Source organism: Hemicordylus capensis, chromosome 10 (assembly GCF_027244095.1).
Source record: "Hemicordylus capensis ecotype Gifberg chromosome 10, rHemCap1.1.pri, whole genome shotgun sequence".
In the NCBI taxonomy this organism is placed as follows: domain Eukaryota; kingdom Metazoa; phylum Chordata; class Lepidosauria; order Squamata; family Cordylidae; genus Hemicordylus; species Hemicordylus capensis.
This window is the reverse complement of record NC_069666.1, coordinates 23155869-23165693: the sequence shown is the minus strand read 5'-3', so window position 1 is coordinate 23165693 and position 9825 is coordinate 23155869.

The window sequence follows — 9825 nt, the reverse complement described above, 5'->3', positions numbered from 1 at the left end:
GAAAAGGATCTCTGTCTTGTTTTAATCGTCGCATTATCTTAAGCATAGCCACGGGGTTTTTTTTAGGGTGGGGGCGTTTTGGGGGCCTCTTCTACGGTTGATGGCTGCAGATTGAGGAGAGCGTGCCCTCTTTGTTAAGCAAGCTCCACTCTGGTTTGCATTTGGATGGGTGACTACATGTGAACTCTGTAAGAGATTCCCTTTTGGGGATGGGGCCATCGCTCAATGGAAAAGCAACTGCTTGCATTATGGAGGCCCCAGGCAGGCTCACTCCCTGGCAGCATCTCCAGTTAATGGTGGGAAAGGTTCCTGCCTGAAACCTTGGAGAGCTGCTGCCTATCTGTGTAGGCAATACTGCGCTGGATGGTCTGACTCGGTGTATGGCAGCATTCTGTGTCCCTAGCTCTGACTCAGGGAGGGGCGAGGCACAACTACTGACGTCGTCCATCCCTTGAAGCTTCAGTGGCAGGAATACAAGTCTTCTCCAGCAGGTGGCAGCATTGCACTATATTTATTTCAGATCTCCAACCTAGGCTTCTCCTTTCCTTAGGCAACAGCAACCCAGCATAGAAGGGGATGGGAATTGCTTTCGGAAGGGCAGCGGATGGGTCGACAGCTTGATATAACACATGCACAGAAATGACTGCAGAAGGATCTACTGCCTGCACAGTGTGTTAACAGGATAATCAAAGAGTGCTGTATCTTAAGGTGCTCTTGTGCTTAAACCTTGTGTTTACAGGTTAGCCTTTTGTGTATTCATGCTTGTGCATGTGTGCGCGCACACACCAATCTCTAGGCAGAGCATTTTGAGGTGATTGCTGCACTTACTAGCAATGGGCAAACTCCCCCTCACTCAATTCAGAAACAGGCATGGCACACTGAGTTACTTCCCCCACAACACTTTAAAAGATAGTTGTCCCACCCCCACCCCGAATCTTCAGGATTTTCCCAGTTCTGAAATGTGGTCCTCGTTGACCGTGATCCCGGCACCCGCGGTTTCGCATATCCGTGGTTGGCTCCTAGGGGCCCAGTTTCTTTATTCAAGGGGTGAAAATAAGGTTATTTTTGCCTATTCGTGGTTCTTGAGCGGTTGGAAATTTATTTATTTAAAATATTTCTATACCGCCCAAAACTTGCGTCTCTGGGTGGTTTTGAGAACGTCTGATGTCATTTCCTGCAACCGTTTTGTAGTGCTGAGCCGATTTGTGGTGCTTTTCTGCCAAAAGGAAGAAGAAAGGCACCTCAAAAAGGGACAAAAATCAGAGGATTTGGAAGTTTGGGGGGCATTGCTGGAAAGCAAGGTACTGTGCTGATTTCTACTCCCCCCTGCTGCTGCTTGTGATTTTCAGCCCACTTCAGTGTGCTTAGGAACCTAACCCCACAATCCCCACAGGGGTAAGGTTTCTTTATTTGTGCTTTTGTTATCTGTGGAAATTGGTGGGAATGGAAGCCTGGCAAATAACATGGACCACCTGTACTTGTTGGGCTTCCAGTGACATCCCTGGGAACCCCATGGGGTCCAAATGCTGTCCCTCACGCATCCCAACCCCTCCTCCCTTCCTACATAGCTGGCAGAAGAAGTAGAAGTGGGGAGGATTCATTGGAGACCTTTTGGAGAGGCCTCGTTCCCTCTCTCAAAAGAATTGAAAGCTGAAGGACTTGATTGTCCCACAGTCAGAATAGTAGGCAAGACTATAGAAGAGACCAACAGGGTTGGAATATCTATCTATCTATCTATCTATCTATCTATCTATCTATCTATCTATCTATCTATCTATCTATCTAGGTGAAGTTCCACCCCTTTCCACCAAGACAATATGGGCTGGCATTGTCCTGGCGGGAATTCAAATACACATTAGCTCTCTTCAGGAGTTATCTCCTCACGTTCTCTGAACACAGGAGAGGAGAACGAGAGCATACCAGATAGCCACATCCCACAGGAACACACAACATAGGAAGCTGCCTCCTACTGAGTCAGACCATAGGTCCATCTAGCTCATTATTGCCTACACAGAGTGGCAGCAGCTTCTCCAAGGTTGCAGGCAGGAGTCTCTCTCAGCTATATCTTGGAGATGCCAGGGAGGGAATTGGGAACCTTCTGCATGTATGCAGGTAGATGGTCTTCCCAGAGCAGCCCTATCCCCATGTGCAATATTTTACAGTGCTCACAAGTAGTCTCCCGTTCAAATGCAAACCAGGGCAGACCCTGTTTAGCAAAGGGGACACTTCATGCTACCACAAGACCAGCTCTTCTCCTTGCACCTACACATACTCTGTCCACACGGCACTGTCATCATCTCAACCACTAGGTCCCCTGGGAAATGTAGTTTCCCAGGGTAGCCATTTCATAAGAACCAGGCATCCTGGCAGCCACATATGCTCAGTGCTTGTTGTACCTAGGATGCTGCCGAGTCAATATACTTGCAAGACATGTTTTCAGATATGAGTGCCACCATTTGTCACATTTTAAAGTCACTCAGCACCTCAACCCCTAAAATACTAAAATGTGCAAAATATTCAAATTCAGCACACATTAGTGAAGGTGTGAGTGCCAGTTTGCAGGCAAGACAGACACATTTAACTGTGCCAGTCAGAGTGTTACAACTGGTAGGTGAGCTCCAGTACTGGATCTGAACTGAGCACTTCCGTCATGTAGAAAAAAAAAGAGGAAGAATGGCTCAGAAACATTCTCCCCTAGGGTTCTCCTCACAGACACTTTGGGAGACACCAGTCTCTCCTAAGAAGATCCTGGAAGTTGTTAGGTGAGTTGCTAAGTGGAATTAGAGGAGAATGGATGCAAACTAGAGCTTTCTGAAATCAAGAGATATGTTTATTTATTCTTCTTCTTCTTCTTCAATCTATTTATTTATTTTTATATTTATACCCTGCTCGTCCTCCAAGCAGCCCAGCACAGTGTACATGGTTATATTTATCCCCACAACAACCTGGTGAGGTAGGTTATGCTAAGAGATGAAATGTCTAGTCCAGAGTCACCTCGGGAGTATCATGGCTGAGTGGGGATTTGAACTCGGGTCTCCCCGGTCCTAATCGGGCACTGTAACCACTACACCACACTGGCTCTCAGTCTCAATCTATGTAAAGTAAAGTAAAGTGTGCCGTCAGGTTGATTTCAACTCCTGGCACCCACAGAGCCCTGTGGTTATCTTTGATAGAATACAAGAGGGGTAGACCATTGCCTCCTCCCACACAGTATGAGATGATGCCTTTCAGCATCTTCCTATATCTCTGCTGCCCGATTTAGTACCAGTGGGGATTCGAACCGGCAACCTTCTGCAGCAAGCATTTTCCTGCTGTGCCAGTTAAGGTGACTCAATCTATGTACATAACTCTTAATAAAGAATTAAAAGGCAGGTCCCGGGGGAAGAACGGGGGAAGAGAAGGCAATTTTTCAAAATCCCTATCTTTATATCAGCATTCATAATGATGTGTGAACTAGCAGTTATTCCTGAACTTAGGGTGGCATTTACATCCCTACTTGGGGTCTACGTATTCACACAAGTCTCAAGTTATTGCCGTGGATGATGGGAGTTGTAGTCCAACAATGGCCAGAGAGACTCGTCTTCATCACCCCTGCTCTTTATGTCACATGTACTTATTTATTATTTGCCAGCCAGATGACTCGAGGCTCTCAGAAGCAGGGCATGGAAGTTATGGCTTTCCCTTGCTTATCGCCAGTGTCTAATATTCAGATATACTGCCTCTGTACATGGAAATTTTAGTTATCTTTCACAGCTCACAGTTGTTAATAGACCTACTCTCTACAGATTTAACTCGTTCAAAAGCCGTCAGAGACTGGTGTCACACCATCACAGATTGTGGCAGTAAATCCCATACATTAATTATACATTGTGCAAAGTAGAACATACCTATTAAATGTTTATTCTGCCCTTTCTGCAAGGAGCTCCTATTTTATCTTCATAACGACCCTTTGAGATTCGTTAGGTTGAGAGAGAGAGAAAGAGTGCGAGAGCGAGCGAGAGCGAGAGCGGTTCAGCATCATGGAGTGATTTTTGAAGTAGCAGGGATTTTAACCCTTGCCTCACTAATCTTAGGAACAGAGGAAGCTGCTTTCTACTGAGTCAGGGTCTTGGTCCGTCTAGCTCATTATTGTCTACACTGACTGGCAGCAGCTTTTCAAGTTTTCAAGCAGGAGTCTTCCCCAGCCCAACCTGGAGATGCTGCTAGGAATTGAACCGGGGACCTTCTGCTCCGTCCCCAAGTCTGAACCTAATATGCTAATCCCAACATTGCACTGACTTCTTTCTGTCAGCTCCAAACTCCTACTCATCTTCAGTGTTTGATCCTGAGTTATAATATTATGAAAGCAGGAGGAAAATCGTCCCTGCTCTGCAATGCAGAAGTGTGATATCACCCCACACCTTGGAAATGCACTAGGACAGTCCCCATGCCTGGGCTTATGGGGGTGGGGAGGACAAGTGGGGCCTGGGGGGCTGCCACCAGCCCACCACCGCAGAGGAGCTGTGCCGCAGCAGCGGTGCATACGCTAACCTCCTTCCTGCCCCTGCCCACCCCTTTTCACACCCTGCCCCATGCTTGTAAAGGGGAATCATGACTGAATTCCTATTTGCAATCATCCGAACCGGCTGAACCAGGCTGAACTGGTTCGATCCGAACCAGGCTCTGTTGGGCTTGAACTTGGACCCTTGTTATGAAACCGGTTCGCACACCCCTAGCAGTAGCCACATAGGAGAGGTTGTCATCCTCTCTGATTCAGCTGCTGGGTACAGTTGCTGGCTAGGGGGAACCTTTTCTACCCAGCAACTTCTTCCTCACGATCACTTCCTCCCCCTTCAATCTTTGTTTTACATTGCAGATGGTCGGCAAACGGAAGCGTGCTCAGCTTTTGATTTAGGGTAGTAAGCTTCCTCTAATTTTGGAAGCCACCTAATGGCGCAGTGGGGAAATGACTTGACTAGCAAGCCAGAGGTTGCCGGTTTGAATCCCTGCTGGTATGTGCCCCAGACTATGGGAAACACCTATATTGAGCAGCAGTGATCCAGGAAGATGCTGAAAGGCATCATCTCATACTGCGTGGGAGGAGGCAATGGTAAACCCTTCCTGTATTCTACCAGAGACAACCACAGGGCTCTGTGGTCGCCAGGAGTCAACATTGACTCGACAGCACACTTTACCTTTACTCTAATTTTGGTCATTGGAACAAACCTATTGTCTGAGCAGGAAGGCTTGGGTCATGGTCCAAAACTAAAAATATTTCGGTAGGGCAAGGATCTGAAATCAGTTCCCAGTTGCTCCGTAGTAACGTGTCAATAGTGCACCATGCATGGTTTATGTTACCATATGGACATCCCCTCTCAAAAATGAGGAGGAGAAGGAAACCCTCCCTAGTGGAATCAGATAATCAGAAGAAGCTTCACATCTATCTATCTATCTATCTATCTATCTATCTATCTATCTATCTATCTGTCTGTCTGTCTGTCTGTCTGTCTGTCATATTTTTATACTGCCTGATATGTCTATCTCAAGGCAGTGTACAACATTTAAAATATTTACAAATCACAGATTAAAATGCACGAACTAATCAAAACAGTAGCATAAAAGCATTCTGGTGTGCATCACTATTGAAACAGTCAATAAAAGGCCAGAGAGAGTTAAGTCATATCCCTCTACGGTGTCAGTAGTCATGTATAAAGTACAATCAATATCCTTTAACACCGGAGGTCGAGATCAATACCAGAGTTCTGTAACCCCTAACCAAACAAGCCCAAAGACATGCAGTCCAAAGGGAACCAGAACGATTGCAAATGCATTCCCGCATTCCTCAGTTGACTCAGGGCAGGTTTCTACAGTAAACAGTATCAAGTGGTAAAGCTTCTCCTGGAATATACCACTTCAGGCTGCAGGTGTGTACACATTTGTATGTTTCAATGCTCATCTATGGGGGAAAAAACCTTTCATGTGCATTGAAAGTGAACATATCAGGGATGAACCTCGGTTGAGTCCTTCTTCTTGATATGCTGTGTGTAGGGAACGTTTCTTCTTGGGTCAATATTCAGCCTGAAGGGCTAGAAAAGCTTTACCGTTTGATTCTGTCTATTTCAGGTGTTCCCACACTTGGTCTCCAGATGTTGTCAGACTACAGGTAGGTAGAGCATCCTTGGTCTATTGTGTACATCGCCCTCGAGTCTCTTCTAATTGGTGATGTAGCTCAGTGGAAGAGTATCTGCTCTTCCAGGGGTGCACAACTTGAATGGCCTGGTGGACCAGGACCAAGCTTGATTTGGTGTGCGGGAGGCCAAGATCAATTTTCAGCAGGTTAATTATTACATTACAGTTAATTATTTAAAATATCAATGGAAGTAAGAGTACAGAAGGTTGGTGTTGGGGGAAAGGCAAGGGGGAAGAGAGATGGGGTTGGTGGATTCTGGCCCAGGGGTAGGGGACAACTTGTCTCAAATGGCCAACTGCAATGAGACACAGGTGCTCTTCAGAAGGATAGGTCAACAGCTCTTCATGGTTCCTGCTGTCTCTGCAGGATAGCCCTACCTGTGGGCCAGCAGAAAAGCCCCCGTGGGCCTTATGTTGTGCAAGCCTGGTGTAGACAATACTGAGCTACACGGACTAATGGTTGGACTCAGTATAAGGAAGTTCCCTATGTATCTATGGTGAGATACATCATGGAATTAAGTGCCTTCATGCAATTTTCTGGAGACCTTGACACCAATTCCAAATGCCTGACAAAAAGAAATGTGCACAAAGCGATTTTAAAAATTCATTTAGGATGTGAATCGAGTTCTGAAAATTTGTTTCAAATTAGAATCAAATTCAAATCTGGTCTGAAAATTTGATCGCATTCAAATCAAATTTGAATAGATTCAATCCTGTTTTGGTGCCCTTTGAAGCCCATCAAGGGACCTGAATGGATTACAAAAGGTGCCAAACAGCTTTCGAATCGAATTCAAATCGATTTTCAAAAATTCAATTCAAATTCGAATACAGTGGTCCCTCGACTTACGAACTACTCGACATAAGTATTTTTCGAGTTACAAACGGCAGTTTTAGATCCGGTTTTAGATGCGTTTTTTTTGACTTACAAATTTTTAGATGGGGTTTCCTCGACTTACGAATTTTACATGCGGTTTCCTTGACTTGCCTGCCTGTTTATTCTTGAAAAGAAATGTTCCTGTGCAGTTTGCAAGCCTTACTGGGGGTCTGGGTCTTTTTTCTAGGCTCCAGAACGCATTAATCAGTTCCCAATGCATTCCTATGGGAAACTGCTTTTCGACTTACGAACTTTTTGACTTACAAATGTGCATTCGGAACGGATTAATTTCCTAAGTAGAGGGACCACTGTATTGCTCTTTTAAGGGGTGATTTGATCTAAATTCGAATCACTTGAATCACCCATATTTGAGTCAAATTGATAAAAATCAATTTGCATTTCCCTACTGCCAATATGTTGGTCAGTTTCCTTGTTTTATGTATCTCTATTGTTTTGTTTTCTAGATGTTTGGAAAACAAAACAAGAAACACTTCCATGAGGCAGCAGCACTGCAGTTCTGAATCATTTTGCTGGCTTCCTTGTCACATCAAATCAGCATATTGAACCTGAATGGAATATGATGCTATGGATTTAAAACTGCTCCAGCTCAAAGTTGTAAAATGCCAGCCATACAAAGATTGGATCAAAAGAGTTGCCCACACTTTGCAGCAAGCCTGTTTGCCAGCAACAAGAACGGCCTCCGATTTTCAACAAAATCAGACAGTGAACACGGCTGTGAAGTTTCGCTCAGCTTACCGAGGAGGTGTCAAACTGGACTAACTTTATATCAAGATCCGTTCAAATGAATGTACGTAGCTGGTAGCATTTATTCTCAGAATGATCTTCACCATGTCTGTATACTGTATACGGGAAGAGAGCTGGTCTCGAGATGGTCTGACTCAGTATATGGCAGCTTCCTATGTTCCTATGTACTTGTATATGTTTTTGTGTGAATGACTGTACTGCATTCATTTGAAAAGTGACCCTGGGAATAGGCCCATCAAATGCATGATACAGATTAGAAATGGACTGCTGTGCCTGTGTTCAACATGTGTGAATAAATGTACTTGTGCACGGATCTGCACTTGTGCACAGCGTGCACTCATGGCATAGTGTTGAACATAATGTGTGAGTACAGATAATGTGTTGCACTAAGGCCATTTTTAAAAATAGGAACATAGGAAGCTGCCATATACTGAGTCAGACCATTGGTCCATCTAGCTCAGTATTGTCTACACTGACTGGCAGCAGCTTCTCCATGGTTCCAGGTAGCAAACTCTCTCATCCCTATCTGGATATGCAAGGGAGTGAACTTGGAACCTTCTGCATACAGGCATGCAGACACTCTTCCCAGAGCAGCCCCATCCCCTAAGGAATATCTTACAGTACTTATACATCACCACCACCACCACCACCACCACCACCACCACCACCACCACCACTTTACCCCGCTATTTTTCCAAGGAGTTCAGAGTGGTGTACATGATTATGTTGTATCCTCACAACAACCCTGTGAGGTAGGTTAGGCTGAGAGATACATGACTGGCCCAGAATCACCCAGTGAATTTCATGGCTGAATGGGGAATGGAACTCAGGTCTCCCCAGTCCTAGTCCAACCCTCTAACCACTACACAACACTGATCACATATGCCATCTCCCATTCAAATATAAACCAGTGTGGAACCTGCTTAGCAAAGAGGACAACTCATGCTTGCTACTGCAGGATCAGCTCTCCTCTCCAGAGACCAGCTCTCCTCCCATATTGTCTGGACCTCACTTACTGACTTCAGATGAGCCACCACGGGACTCGGAGGAGGCTGCGGACGCACATGAGCGGGGAAATTGAGGGCTCCCTCTGATGACATCACTGGCTCTGATGACATCTCACTCTGATGACATCACCTATGCAGAGGGTGAGCCCACCAGAGCAATGGCGGTGGGGCCGAGAGGCTGGGCTGGAGACATGAACAGTACAGTCATGGGCAGTCCAATACAGCCTCTAAGCTAGTGGTTCCCAATCTGGGTTTCTCCAGATGTTGTTGAACTACAACTCCCATCATTCTCAGCTACAACTTATTGTGGCTGGGGGTGAAGGGTGAAGGCAGTGGTAGTTCAGCAACATTTGGGGGAACCCAGGTGGGGAACCACTGCTCTAAGCAGCAGCCTGACCTGGTGAGAAATGGAAGTGGGTACAAGCAAGCACCACTGTCCACCAGGGAATTAGAGACCCTGGCGATGGTGGAGCTCAGTGCCCCAGACCACCAGGGATGATTGGGTGACCTCCCAGGAAGGGGAGGGAGAAGGTTGGAAGGAAGGGCAGGGCTTAATGGCCATGATACTTGTGATTTGATTGATAGATTAGGTGCCAACAAGTCGATGTTGACTCTTAGCGACCACATAAAGAGATTCTCTCCAGGATGATCTGTCTTCAACTTCGCCTTTGACGTCTCTCCGTGGTGCATTCATTGCTGTCGTCATCGAGTCCATCCACCTTGCTGATGGTCATCCTCTTCTTCTTTCCTTCAGCTTTTCAAAGCATTATGGACTTCTCAAGGGAGCTGGGTTTTTGCATCATGTGTCCAAAGTATGATAGTTTGAGCCTGGTCATTTGTGCCTTGAGTGAACATTCTGGATTGATTTGTTCTATGATCCATTGGCTTGTTTTCCTGGCTGTCCATGGTCTCTTCAAAAGTCTTCCTCAGCTCCAAAGTACACAGGTATTTAAGGGAGGCAGCACCACTGATGAGAGTGGCTTCAGTGTGGTTCAGAGGAACCCAGGAGTT